The sequence below is a fragment of the Gossypium raimondii genome, chromosome 12 (assembly GCF_025698545.1).
Source record: "Gossypium raimondii isolate GPD5lz chromosome 12, ASM2569854v1, whole genome shotgun sequence".
Lineage (NCBI taxonomy): Eukaryota > Viridiplantae > Streptophyta > Magnoliopsida > Malvales > Malvaceae > Gossypium > Gossypium raimondii.
Window position 1 is genome coordinate 9,215,066 of NC_068576.1, and position 15,979 is coordinate 9,231,044.

Consider the following 15,979-nt stretch of genomic DNA (forward strand, 5'->3'; position numbering starts at 1 on the left):
TGTGTCTGTTCAGTGATCCATCTGCATTGTTTTTTATCCTGAACACCCATTTAACCCCAATGATCTTTCTATTTTCTGGCCTATCAACCAGCTCCCAGGTTTCATTCTTTTGAATCATCCTTAGTTCAGCTTCCATAGCCTCTTGCCAGCATTTCTCTTTCGAGGCTTCAGCATAGCAGGATGGCTCAACCATGGTCACAACACATCTTTCATAGATGTCTGCCAATGTTCTGGTTCCTCTGACAGGCATATCATCAAAATCATCCACAACTTCATTTTCAAGTTCAGCATGCTGGAGATGAAGTTCCTGCAAGTCTTCTTCAGCCAAGCTTGCATCTGTCCCATTCCACTTCCAACAACTTGCGTCATTAAACTTAACATCTTTGCTTACAATCACCTTCTTGGTTGATGGATCAAAGATCCTATAACCCTTCTTCACACTACTGTAGCCTACAAACACACCTAGCACAGACTTTCTTTCCAGCTTGGTTCTTTTCTCTGCTGGCACCAGTGCATAGCACAAACATCCAAACACTTTCAAGTGTGACACGATTGGTTTCTGCCCAAACCAGGCCTCAAAGGGTGTTTTACCCTTAACTGCTTTAGTTGGCAGTCTATTCAGCAAGTAAACAGATGTGTTTCTCGCCTACCAAGTTGTTTGGCATTTTGGCCTCAAACAGAAGGCATCTGGCCATATCGAGAACAGTCCTGTTTCTCCTCTCACAAACACCATTTTGCTGTGGTGTGTAGACAGTGGTCAGTTGATGTAGGATGCCAGCATCATCACAAATCTTTTGGAACCTCTGAGACACATACTTAGCTCCATTATCTGACCTTAGGCTCTTGAGCTTACTGTTGGCTTGGTTTTCAGCCAAAGCTTTGAACTTGCAAAAGAAATCAGTTACATCTGATTTTTGTTTCAAGAAGCTTACCCAACAAAACCTAGTGCAGTCATCAATGAACAAGGCAAAATACCTGCAGCCATTTAGTGAGCTGGTCTTCATAGGCCCACAGATGTCAGTATGAACCAACTGAAGTTTCTCCTGGGCTCTCCATGCCTTGTTGACTGGAAAGGGCAGTCTAGTTTGCTTGCCAAGCTGACAGACTTCACACACTTCTTTGCTTGGCTCGAACTTAGCCATTTCTTCAACCAAATTCAGTTTTTGGATTTGCCTGAGTGAGTTGTAGTTCACATGCCCCATTCTTTTGTGCCACAAACTTGCCTCATTAATCTGAGCTGCATATGCTCTTGCTTGCAACTGATTTTCATCCACATTGAAAGTTCTATCTTACATAGCTACTACTGCTAACACTTGGTCAATAGCATCTTTGATTGTGTAGATTTTGCCTTCAAACAGGAGAGAGTAACCTTTCTCCAGTAGCTGACCAACACTTAACAAATTTTGGTCTATGTCAGGTACATAAAGAACTTCTGAAATGGTTTTAATACCTGACTTGGTGCAAATCATTGCTTTTCCTTTGCCTCTGGCCTTGAGAAGCTCACCATTTCCAATTCTGACATTGGACTCAAAAGAGGTGTCATGCTCCTTGAACATGCTTTCATCTGAGGCCATGTGATGAGTGCATCCACTATCGATCAGCCAAATCTTACTAACTTTGCTCAAGCTTGCAAAGCAGGAGGCTGTGAAGACATGTTCTTCCTGTGCCTCGATGTCCTCAGCTGCTTGAGCTTGATTTTTATGCTGTGTCTGAGCTTTTGGTTTGTTTTTGCACACTTTCTCAATATGGCCAAGCTGTTTGCAGCCTCTACACTGAATGTTAGGCCTGTACCAGCAATATTTCTCAAGGTGAGTTGTTCTTTTGCAGTGAACACAGGGTGGAAACTTCTTCTTGGTAGCTTCCTTCTTTCCTCTTTCTTTCTTTTCTGACCAAGGCTTCTTGCCTTTGTGATTCGAGCTCGAGCTTGAGTTCTCTCTACTTCTGGCTTGAAAAGCACCTTCAGAGTACTCCTCCATTCTGTTTGCTCTTCTTTGCTCCTGCGCATAGAGAGCATTTATCAGTTCTGTCAAGGGAATGGCAGATAAGTCCCTCGAGTCCTCCAGGGAAGAGATCTTTGATTCATACTTCTCTGGCAGGGTTGTTATGACTTTCTCCACTACTCTCTGATCACTAAATTCATCCCCAAGCAATCTTATGTTGTTGACAGTAGCCATAATTCTGTCAGCATACTGCTTGATGGTTTCTGAGTCTTTCATTCTCAGATTCTCAAAATCCCTTCTCAAGTTGACGAGTTGTTGCTGCCTGGTTTTGTCTGAACCATGAAACTCCTCCTTGAGTTTGTCTCAGGCCTCCTTTGGTGTGTCACAGGCCATTATCATCGTGAAGATAACATCTGAAACTCCACTTTGAAGGCATGACATGGCCTTGTACTTCTTTGCACAGTCTTCATTATACTGCCTTATCTGAGCTATCGTGGGATTAGCTCTCAAGGGTGGTGGCTCTGTGTCATTTTAGACAACATTCCACAGGTCATGTGCCTGTAGATATGTTTTCATTTTGACAGCCCATATATTGTAGCTTTCACCAGCAAACACGGGTGGAGGTGGTGGTGAGAAGCTCATCTTCACGCAGCTTCAAAAAACTCTGAGCAACAAAGATGGCTCCTGCTTCTTTTCTATCAAACACACAGCACACAACAAAAGGCCCTCAAAGACAACAGGCTCTGGATACCATTTTTTGGATTTTTAACTCAGCAAAACAAAGTTTAAAATCAACTAAAATGAATGTTGAGATGTTTGAAAGATAAAACCAAAGCAAAAACAAGAGAAGGTTGAATGAACAAGATGATTTCTTCATTACCCGAATAAGTGCATGGTTACATACATAAATAGAACAAAAATACATAGAAAGAAAACAAAGCTGGCTTGTACAAGTAACTAAAGGTTTACATCAACTTAATAATAACCTAAAAGAGCTACAAAATCAGCTAAGCTCACAATTAACCTTAGCTGACCAAAGCATAAAATGATTAAAGCATTAACTATCAAAAGTCAACAAAATAAAACATGCTGCTGTCGAATTACACCATGGACACAAGCATGAATCGGCTGGATTTCTGGTTCTCTTCATGCAACGTGTACTTTGCATGGTTTCTTGCATGCAGCTGCTGTTGTTGCCACCTTTGAACAAATCAGGGTCCAGAAAAATCAAGTTATGATAAGAGAAGGTGTCAGATTTTAACATATCAGATTTTTCACATTTAAAAAAAATGAAGAAAAAGTGCCCAATATATCCCATGTTTAGGGTATAAAGGTGTAGTACTTCATTTGATGTTCCAAAATGTCAAATTTCAGTTTGACAGATATTTATAGTAGTAATTACTGTGAAAATTGGTTCAACAACAACCTTTTCTTTCTTCTGAATTACATCATCATCTATCTTAAAGTAATAAAGTAAGGCATAATTCAAAAATATTTCAAGACATATACCAATATGCTATCTTCTGTCTTCATGGTGGATTCTGATTCTGAATGCATAATGTACATTTTGGCATCTATGAGCATCAACATTTTCATATAAATTAAACAAGAGTCATACCTGAAGTGCGTTGACATCTGTTGTGATCATATTTGTTATCCTCCCAGATGGGAAATTCTTGCGAACCTCATGAGTCAATCTCAAAGATTTGTGAAATATAAGGACATGAATCAGTCTCATACATTAACTTCCTATTCTAGGGGCTTACATGAAAAATACTAAATTTCTTGCTATAATAAAATTCTGAAAGCTCATATATTATGAGAGTATGGAATGAGTGTATATATAGACCACTGAATTGAAATGGATAACTGAAAGGCCAAATGTCTTCCGACTAAAGCAATAGTGCTATAATTGAAAGGAAAAGGAGGCATAATATAACACCTTCAAAATAGCTCCATGCTAGTTTTTATCTATTCTAGGATGAAGAAACATGTTACCAGAGTAGACCGTAGATGGAAAACCAACACGCCAGATATTCTGCACATACTGAGCCTCAAGTAGTACAACACATAACTGACATGCGGTGAAACAAGTCAAAACATCAGAACTGCAGCAGCAGCTTTCCAAGGAATCATTTCATTGATTAAATTCTTATTAATTACCGGAAGAGGTAACAGAAGCCACAATTTTTTATCTTTGGCTGAAAGAGCAAACTAAGAACCTACTTTGCTCATGGAAACACTTGACCTAATAGATGTAACAGCATTTGCATGGAATGAAAAGAAATAAAAAAATGGAATAGTTTTCAAAAAAATATATATGGATAAAAGCAATGTTACCAACACCTATTCAAATAACAGACGAAAGGAATATAAAATTTGAAAAGCCCAACGACCATTCAGTAGGTGGAAACCACCACTGAGATTCAGAAATTATTGAAAAAACATAATCCATAGCACGGATATCATATTATGTTATGAATTATTTTGTACAAATGAAAATCTCAAACTGAATGATTTGATTTGTATTAAACCAGAAGTCAAGATAAGGAACATTGTCTTAAACAAGAAGTCACAATAAGGAAACACGGAATACGAAATCATACCACTCCAAGAAACATCAAGAAGGCAATATCCAAACCAGGCTGGGTCACCTTGTTGTATTGACAGCAAATTTTAACAAGAGAATTACAAATTTAACACAAGGCATCATCTCTAAAATTGGTCAATTAAAGGATTGACTACCACAAAATTTTCTGTGGCTAGTGGAAGAAATTATTGTTTTATTGTTATTATTTAAAATTTATCCAATTTCTTTAAATATGAACATCATCATGGAACCCTAGGATTGGCAAATCAATAGAAAAAGAATAAAAAGCTCAATCAAATACTCCTTGAGAAAATACACTAACCTCTAAGAGATGGTTTAATAAAATGGGCTCTGTATACTGACAAAGGATAAACACATCCTCTGATGTTCAAATATGAATCTATAAGCTTGCATTCAAAAGTTTGTAAAAGTAAGTAATTTTTGGTAAATTTTCCATTGAGTTGGAACTTGATTGAAAGGCAAAACAAACTCGATAAGAATCTTAAATATTAATATTGATATTAAGTTTAATGTAATTAATATTTAGAGTAAACTACACAAATAATTGACTAATTTACCTATAAAGACCCATTTTCAAGTATATTTACGGAAATGGGCTAATTTCTGCATTATTTACTGGAAAGGGCCGATTTTAGCAAAATGCGTCCACGTAAGAGCGTTTTAGGGTGAAATTTCCAACAAACCGTGCCCATGTGGGAGCGTTTTTGCCATGCCAGCACAAAACGTACTGACGTGGCAAAAATGCTCCCCTAAGGGCGCGTTTTGCTCCGTGTTTTTGCCCCCAACAGGTAATTTATTTTTTGACATTTGGGGGCTCCAACAGTAAAAAAAAAAAGTATAAAACCCCTCTCCTATTATTTCAGACAAAATTTCTTCAAAATTTAGCATCAAAATTTAGCAAAAAAACTCTCAAGTTTCTCCCTAAATTTCTCAAAGCTCTCTTTAATTAATTATTTCCTTTAATTTTCTTTCTAAATTAGTATTCTTATTTTTTAAATTTCAAAAATATTTGATCGTGTTAGCAATGGCCGAGGAATTAATTCGTCTCAATCACAAACATATCTCCGTCGAACAAATGAAAATGGTAAGGGTTAATTTTAATTTTTGAATATTATTTAATATTTTTTTAATTTATGTAATTTTAATTAATTTGTACTTTATAGTTTTTTATAACAGTCTGTAGATCAGGTGTTACAATGTTATATTCATAACATGTCTGGTCTTCCATCACCGTTGATTGAAAATTACTTGAGGGAAGCAGATTTTTGACACGTGGTCACGATAAGTCGGGGGTGCAAGTTGGACCTGAAACTCATCTGCGCGTTAATAGAGAGGTGGAGACTCGAGACGCACACATTTCATCTTCCATACGGAAAGCGTACCATCACTTTGGAGGACGTGCAGTTACAAGTAGGATTGTCAGTGGATGGGTCCGCACTCACCGGGTATGTTCAATCTGCTGATTGGGGAGTCATATGCTACAATCTTTTAGGTGCGATTCCGGATAATATTTACAGAGGTCGGATCAAGATGGGCTAGTTACAAGACACATTCCTGGAGCCGGGGAATGATTCGACTGAAGTAGAAAGAATACGATATGTTCGAGCATACATCCTTGAGATGATTGGAGGTTATTTGATGCCGGACTTGTCACGAAACATCGTACATCTGAGGTGACTGTTGAAACTCGTTGATTTTAGAGTAGTTGGAAAATTTAGTTGGGGGTCTACCGTGTTGGCAACATTGTACCGGGATATGTACGGGGCGACGCCACCAAATAAAGCCAAAATCGAAGGTTGTCTATCACTACTACAATCATGGATTCGATTTCCCTTTCCATTTTTACGTCCTCGAGTGAACCACCTATATACGTTCCCACTCATAACAAGGTAAAATTTTTATTTGATTTTACAAGTATTACATAGATTTAAAATAAAATTGTATGCTAAATATTTATTTAATTAGATGGAACCATCTGGCAAGTTATGTTGGAATACCTACCGCTCTTGAAGATATACGACTTCTATTAGACCAATGGTTAGAAGCGCAAGTAAGTATTAAATAAAATATATATACATAAAATAGTTGTTTCATATTTAGTATTTAGTATTTAGTATTATGTATATAACTAATAGTTTTATAACGTTTATATAGTTTCAATGGACACCATACGAGGATCCGGCAATTCGGGCAGTAATTGCGGATAAATCTTTCAAAATCCAAACATTTGGTATGTTAAGTTCCCATTGGTCGACTATGCTACTGTCGAGATGCACCAGACAAATAGAGTGTTGCGGCAATTTGGATTCTGACAATCGATTCCTGAGGTACCTGAGGTGCTCGACAAAGAGCACAAAATTGACTTACGACAAATGAATACGAATTGACCGGTATGCTTTTCAGAATATATTGAAATTTAGGAAAATAAGTATGATCATATATCTGCTCGTGAACCGATCATCGTCCCAAAGTTAGCGTGCGTGCTGGATTACATGCTATGGTTTAGGATCCATGGTAAGCCATATTTACTGTCGGAAGAGCAGAGGCATCGGCAAATCCGTGTCGAAAGGGAACCACAGGGCCCTTTAAATCCAAGGAGAAGGGATAATGGCACGGGCCCATCAATAGCGCCCACACAATCACCAGGCCCAACGCCTCAACTGACGACACCCATAACACAGCCCCTTCAAATTATGCCAGGTGCGTATCCTAGCCCTTATATGTATCCTAACCCTTACATGTTTCCTTTTCCCAGTCCTATGCCAGGTTGAAATGTATGGCCCGATGCATCTCTTTTTTCGATGACTCTGACTCAACCAACAATATATAGGCCCGGAGGGATCGCACGAGGCATCGTCGGGGAGCTCATCTCATTACCAATCCTCATCGTCTTATGGGATTCAAACACCTCCACCGTGGGTGATGCAAACACCTCCACATTTTTTATTCTATCAAGGTGAGTCATCCTCCCAACACCCACAACTGGAGCAACCACAACCCCTGCCAGAAGCTGAACCAATGAGGAATCCAACGCATAATCATCGACCACCCCCATGTGGCACTGATTCCGACTGGCACATACATTGATTTTTTAATATATTTGTAAAAATTGTTTTTATATTATTTCATTTAATAAAATAAAATTTATTTTTAATATTTTAATGGTAAATTTTTTTTTATATTTTTAATAAAATAGAAGTTCTTTTGAATAAGGCGCAATAGAAATAATGCAACATAGTTTCATTAGAGCAATTATCATCTATTTCAATTTGGACATGATCGAATTGTATGACCTGGGTTCCTACACCATCTACACAACTTTTGTTGGTTTGTTCTTTCCCGGATATCCATATTATTACGTATTCTACTCGAGTAAGGTCGACCTTTTGGTTTACGACGCAATTCTCTATCCAGTAACAACTTAAACGGAGCAAGCGATACAGACGGCCACTTACGTTCATTTGGGATCGGTGGGAATAAGTATCTCCACACATTGTACATGTATCCTATTTTGTACACTTGGTCGACATATCTCATGGGATCCAAATAGAGATTCTGACAAGCTGCAATTGCATGAGCGCATGGATAACAAAGTGCGTCAAACGTCCCACAGTCGCAAGTCCTATTTATCAAGTGTACACGATATTTCCCATCGATAATACATTGGCTCGGTCTGTCAAACTCCATCACACGAAACTATAGGTTGTCGCGATCGTAACACACTGTGTGTATGGTGTTGGCATGCGCCTTCGCCTTGTTAATTTCTTGCAATACCCTCCAGAACTATATATAGCCTCTCTGCATTTGGCCTTTATAACTCGCTGTTCAATTTGGAAATAGTGCTGCCAAACGAAAATATATCTCTCGCACAACCGAGGTTATCGACAAATGACGTGTTCCTTTTAGAACAGAATTTATGCATTCAGCCAAGTTTGTGGTCATATGACCATATCGTAGGCTACCATCATATGCTTGTGTCCACTATTCGAAAATTATGTTACAGAAGTAGTCTACGCCTTGATCGTTAACTGAACACAAAATCTACAACATCTCATGAAAATTATCCTTATTGATTTTGTACCCTGCCAATATAAGTTGATAACGAAAATTACATACCACTATTCCATTCAAAATAAATTGATTATTAAAAATAAAATTATATTAATAGAGATTAAATACCCATGTTGATCATTTTTCATCGTTCAATGGTAAATCGATATTGCCTGTAATAGTTGGACGCAACGTGCCTTAGACAATACCGATAGTGTGTGCGATCCCATAGGCTTCACTGTCGTTCAATTGCGGCTAGTATTCCAGTACCCTGATCCGATAAAACGCAAATATCAGGTTAAGGGCATATATGCCATCTTAACCTAGAAAAAAATAAATCTCAGCCATCACCTGACTCCCCCGATTTTATTGCAAATGCAATTGGAAGGATTCTCCCACCGCCATTCTGTGCCACAGCTAGCAATAGCTGATGGGTATATCTACCATACATAAAGGTACTGTCAATTTATACCAATTGCTTGCAGTACACAAATGCATCCCAATATTGCTTAAAGCTCTAGAACAGACGCTTGAACACTTGGCATCCATAAAGCAATCGGTCGTTGTAGTACACAGAGACCGTTTCAAGGTCTGTTATGCAACCTGAGACATACCTCTCCAGCAGCTGACACCAGTGCCACACATCATTATATGAAGCGTCTCACCCATTATGCATCTTTTCTAACACTTTCTTCTTAGCTATCCAAGCCTTGCGGTAAGAGGGCATGTACCTCAACTGGCTATGAATATTGGCAATTAAGACCGACACAGAAGTCCTGGGATCCGCCTTCAACATTGGTAGTATTAAGCTAGCCATCATACCTGAATCCATCTTGGGATGATCTTGTGAAACACATGTCAACAAAGTACGTTAAATAATGCAACATTAAGTAATAACATTATTATTCAAAAACCCTAAACACCCAGTGATACTGTACCGACAGCACAGGTATGTGGACTTTTGTACTTTTTTATCTCCCACAAGTCTGTCTTTTTCCTAAAAGAAGTCATGATTTTCCATGAACATGTACCATCTTACACTGCACACTTGGCCTCGAACTTCTCGGATTTAGATTTATCCACGTTGTAGTTAACCCCGTGATTGATGTTATGTTGTTTCAATGCACCAAGAAAACTATCCTTACTGGAAAACTCCTTATCAACTTCTAATTCACCCAAATCCAATGAAAAACTTGTACGGTCACGCCTTCTGTGTGGCAGATCTAGAAACTCCAATGCATCATCTGTCGATATATTGACATTATGCATGTGGGCTGGAGGCGAGTATGCCTTGAATCACGGATCTTCTTCTTCTTTATCTAAACCCCCTTCAACGTCTTTAGGTTCAGATGGAACAGGCTCCGATTCAGAAAATAATGCAACTTCTGCACCATTCGGGGCCAGGCTCTCGAGGTGAATCCACATCGAACTCATCATCTAACCCACCATCATCTGCAACGTACGAGGTCCCCTCACTGATGGACATCGTAGGGAGTACATCATCCCTTCTTGTGGAGATTTCATAACGTCCCTAATGATGTGGATTACCAACCACTAGAAGTTGATGTCATTCTCCAATACATATTTCCAGCTTCGAACATCGACCCACCGATGTGTATGTCCCATCCACTAACCGAGTATCGTGCAGGAGTTATGTATTCAATACTGCCACCAAACACGAACGCTTCCGTGTTCTGTCTCCCACTAACGGAGTGTCGGGTAGGGTCGTGTCTTCCTCTCGAACAGCAGTAGATGTTGAAGTTGCAAATGTTTCATTTGGCAATGAAAATTGTACATATAACTCAAGATAGGGTGACCCACTAGCGAGATGAGTCTGCACCATCGCCTCAAAGCTACGACCACATTTGATATCAAATGAGTCATATGTCACGGGATCAATCAAAGGACAAAATCGATACTTAATAGAAGAAACCCTCATTGGCATCGTTCCGAAGATTTTGTGCCTAAATATTTTACTAAAATTTGTCAAATCTATAGTCTAGTTAAAAACCATTCGCGTTGTGTTCTCCGATAAAAAACAACGCCGTTCTCGGTGTCACGAACCTCACCATCATAGTAAATAACAACACTAATACATTCACTCATCTTCAATTTCTATTCTGCTTAGCCTCTCTAATTTTTCTTGCTGTAATTTATGCAACCTGAGAATGAAATTTGACTCATTTATAGCCTAAGGCCAAACATGAACTACTGTAGAAAAAAAGTATCCACGTAGGTGTTTTTTCAGTAATTTTGCTAACAGTGCATCCTACTTGAAGCGTTTTTTTACACTATTTGTTTAGAAACATCTTCTCAAAATTATTTTTTAGGAACTACTGTAGAAAAAGAGCGTCCATGTAGGAGCTTTTTTCATCAATTTTGCTGACAGTGCATCCTGCTTGAAGCATTTCTGACACTATTTGTTCAGAAACGTCTTCTCAAAATTATTTTTTTCAAGAACTACTGTAGAAAAAGAGCGTCCATGTGGGAGCTTTTTTCATCAATTTTGCTGACAGTGCATCCTGCTTGAAGCGTTTTTTACACTATTTGTTCAAAACCGTCTTCTCAAAATTATTTTTTCAGGAACTACTATAGAAAAAACCAAAATCCAAATTGTCAATATAATTTTCCCTAAACCTTAAACCTAAACACAATATTATTTTTTTTAAAACTAAACTCAAATTTAATTAATTTTCTTAAAAACACTAAACCCAAATTTAACTAATTTATTTAAAACCCCTAAATCCTAATTTAATTAATTTTTAAAAAAGAACACTAAATCCTGATTTATTTTTAAAAATTCTTAAAACCTAGAACCCTAAATTATTTTAACAAAACCCTACAAACCTAACCCTAAAACCCTAAACCAAAAAACCCTAGGGACTAAACATGCAAAAAGCTCTAACCTAGAAAAAACACAGAGCAAAAGGCGCCCCCGGGGGAGCGTTTTTTCCACGTCAGCAAAACACATCCACGTCAGCGCATTTTGTGCTGACATGGCAAAAATGCTCCCCTAAGGGCGCAATTTACTGGAATTTCACCCTAAAACGCTCCTACGTGGACGCGTTTTACCAAAATCGGCCCTTTTCGGTAAATAATGCAGAAATTGGCCCATTTCCATAAATATACTTGGAAATGGGCCTTTGTAGGTAAATTAGTCCAAATAATCACTCAACTATGAAAGTGTTTATATCTTGGTCACCCAACTATAATTTTTTTTAGTTAGTCACTAAAGTTTTCGAAATTATATTTTTTAGTCACCTGAGGTTAAGTTAATAAATGAAGTCTAACATGGCATTTTCTAATTGGCTTAAAATAATTTAGTCCTTCAATATTCATACATTATATCAATTTAATCCTAACTCTAAAAAGTAATTTTAGCTCTCAACATATACAAAATGCAAGCCTTTCAGAACTGGATCGACAATCGAACCGATTAAACCACTGGTTCTAGTCCGATCAGTTTGTCTAGTTCAATTGAATAAATTATTAAAAAATCATAAAAATAAAATATATATTTATAAAAATTAGAGAAAATTGATTCAACTATCAATTCAACCGATTCTGTCAGTTTACGAGTCACCGATCTAACTGTTGGGATCTAGTGACCTTAGTATAGTGATTTCATCTATATACTTGTAATTTTTTGAATAATTGGTTTAATAAAAAAATAATTTATTGTCATTAATATTTTTTTTATATTATCCTCAAGAATTTTTTAAACACTCCATATCCAACCCAATCATCGGATCCAAATACATGATGTTACATTATGTTACAAAGCGACTTAGGCTATCTCATTACATAATCATAAAATTTACAAATCAATACTCTATCATATATACAATTTTATACTTCCATCACATTCCATAATTTAATCACAAGTTGACAACCCCGGGTAAAATGAATTTTTTCATTTAGGCCCTTTAAATTTTTGAAAATTTAAAATAGTAAAGATAAAATTACACTTTAGCCCCCTAAAATGATAAAATTTAATTTAATCCTTTAAAAGTTATAGAGATATAGGCTATTAAAATGGTGAAATTACATTTTTACTATCGTAAAAATTACAATTTAATTTCGACCGCTCTTAAAAACTTTTCTGGCTTTGCCCCAACCTTCATGAGACAAGTATTTAAACATTACCTTAAACAATTTACGTTTATCAAGTTATATATTGAAAACAATTCATGAAAGCACAAACTGGAATAGCTACTTGTCTACGACCTTCGCCTTTCCTTTATCTCCAGATGGTTTAATGTCTTCTTTAGCTACGCATGATAATTCGATTATAAAAACATTATTGGTTTTCACATTATCACATGTAAGCACATAAATTAAACATAGTTTTAGTCCCTATATCCAAAATGGTTATATCTTTCAATATTTAGTATCGAAACAAAATATGATTTTATATTTATTTACTAGGAACCTCATCCTTTTAATCTATAACATAATTTCTTAACAACTATCAATTTATTCAATTTAGTCTTTACTAACGTTAATATTTGAGACACTCGTATGCCACAATTCATCCGACCAAATTTAAATTCGCTTAATAAATATAATACAGGACCTTCTACAACTATTATTTTGCTATCAACCTCAAAATTTTTATTCCTTATCATTTAGTCCTAAATAAAACATAATTTATCAATTAATCTAAGCTTGATTCAATATCACCTACCGCATTTCTAACATATTTTTCCATCAATTAATTTAACTAGGTTCATGCATAAATTCAAGTTATTTATATCCAGATTTGCAAACTTTCTAACAATGAAAATCTAACTTAAAACTTATTAATTGCATAATTTATTGCATGAACTTTCATAAACTAACATTATTAATCAATAATTTTACAAAATTAAAAGTATAACTCACCTATCTTCCCCAATTGAAGTTACGGCAATGGTGGAAGAAAAGGAAAAATATTTCTGTACTTTATTTAGTTTGGACAGCAAGAGTGGGTGGAGAAGAGAACTTCTCTCTCCCACTTATACCACATATATATAGTTAGATTAGAATTGCAATTAAATTTAATTAATCTCCTTTAGTTAATTAACAAAAACCATTACTTAATATAATTCATAATAATGATGACAGATGAATTTAACATGTCATCCCACTAACTATTAACTTGGTCTAATTATCATTTAGTCCCTAGTTTAATTTCTAACTAGGTCCTTCTCCCTTTCCTAAATTAAAATTTAATAGCAACTCTTTTACAATTTAATCCTGTACTATTTTTAATAACTAATTTAATTCAATAACATTTAATAATTCAACATTTCTTATCCATACTTGACTTGTAATTATTCTATTTTAATTATTTACTAACTCAACTCAATTAATTCAATCTAAAATCAAACTTTGCAACAGTGTTGAAAATCGGGTCATTACAATTTTTGCATGCAAAGCAAAACGAAAGTAAATATTGGCTCACTGGTTATCTAACATTTAAACTAATATTAAACGGTATTACCTAGTCGGATTATAGTGCAAGAAAACAACTTTGATAAGTAGATAATCTAAACGCGTCCTTAGTCTAATCGAAATTGAGTAAATTGATTGATAGACTAATATGTTGTCTATCAGGTTCAAATGGGGAGATATTTTGTCTTGGGTATTGGAGCGAATAACTCCTAAAAGATAGAGATATAGATGTGACTGGTTGAACTAACAGTACATCAGACAAGACCCAAGTAGAATAGATCATTGATTCGTTTATGGATTTATTCACTTGTAATGTTCAAAGTGTGACTTACCTCAATTATGAATAAGTCGCTATGTGTGCGTGACTCATACACTTTGATGTATTGATAGCCTGTGTTTGATTGATAAATGAAATGGAAGTTGATACATTGAGTATACGAATTTTGCATGACATAACTTCACTTACAATAGTGGAATTCATAGCCCTATAAAAGGTAAATGATATCCTCTCACCAACATTACATGATAGATAGAAAGTAACATGGTCACGAGTCATTTGTCTTAGAGATAAATGATTTAATTACTATTTTTTAATAATTGATTTTTCATGAAGAAAGATGTAATGATTATCGTGAGATAAAATAGGATCATATTGGGAGAACAAATTAATCTCAAAGTGATACATACACGGATGGGGTGAAATTTATTAAATTTCATTCACCAAAGCTGTCATTTTTCAAGTTTGGAAAATAAGTCAACTTGCAATGACTTTTTAGATAGGATCCAAACATTTCTGGGTTGATATGTCTCAAAGAGTTCGAAGATCTATCTTTTAACTTTGAAACACACTTTGAATCACTTGATTCGGAGTCCGAGAGCTCAAGTTATGACAGTTTTATTGAAGACTGTGCAAACAAAATTTTTGGATAGGATTATTACGGGAAATTACGAGTTTCAAGCTTTAATTCCTGTTTAAATCATATTGGGTTCGAGTTTAAAGCCTAATTTTGATTATATATGAGCTCAATATTATATATATTATATTTTTATTTTGTTATTTATTCTTAATTTTAAGATATCTTTAATGTTTAGTTCTATTAAAACTACTTCTTGTTTAGATTAATTAGAGTTTCATTGTACTTGAGAATTTTATTTGGATGTACTTAGCTAGCCTATATAAAGGCCTCCTCATTGTTCATTTAAGGCATTGGTTGATTCATTTATTAATAATTTTTTAAGTCTGGGAGTTAATTTCTTTCATCCTTGGTTACTTCATTGTAATTTTTAGAAGTGGTTGTCTTCTTAGTTTTCTTCAAGGAATTGTGGGAATTCATTATTTATCCTTCAATTTTTCAAAGATAATTTCTTGGAGGATTGGTTAGAGTCATTAATTAAATTTGTCGGGGTTTATATTTCAAAGGGTTTAGTTGGACAACTATTTTCTATCCATATCTATCAGTTTATTCGATTCATCTTCTACCTTTTAATCTCCATTTTCTTTATTTATCTATGTTTTAAATCTTAAGTTTTCTTTTATTCTTAAATTTATTCTTTTAGTGGTTTTCGTTTTCTTTGTTTCTAAATTTGTTTGTTTCTTCTTTCAAGTCAGATCCGAATTATTTTTCAAGTCGAACAATTTGAATACAATCTTCCTCCACCCCTTATCATTTGTTATCAAATTTGAGCATTTTTCAATCATTTCCTTGTGCTAAATAAACTGTTTTCACTAGTTTTGCTTAAACAACCTCTAAAATTTATTTTTACTCTGAAAATTTTCAAAAAAAAAATACTGATTTCAATAGGTAAACAAATTCAAATCAATCTAAAATTTGGTATATTGTTTCTTGGCACTTTGGTACGCTGAAAAAAATATTTACCTAAAAAGTAAAAATAAAAATATTTTTGGGTTGAATTTCTAGCCCAAAATTTTTAGATATGATAT

The 15,979-nt window shown here is 35.4% G+C and overlaps 1 pseudogene; it reads right to left on the reverse strand.

Annotated features, from left to right (window-relative positions):
- Positions 1–7,606, reverse strand: part of LOC105763167 (ABC transporter C family member 12-like) — a 39,636-nt pseudogene extending 32,030 nt beyond the window's left edge.
- Positions 7,607–15,979: the final 8,373 nt, after the last annotated feature.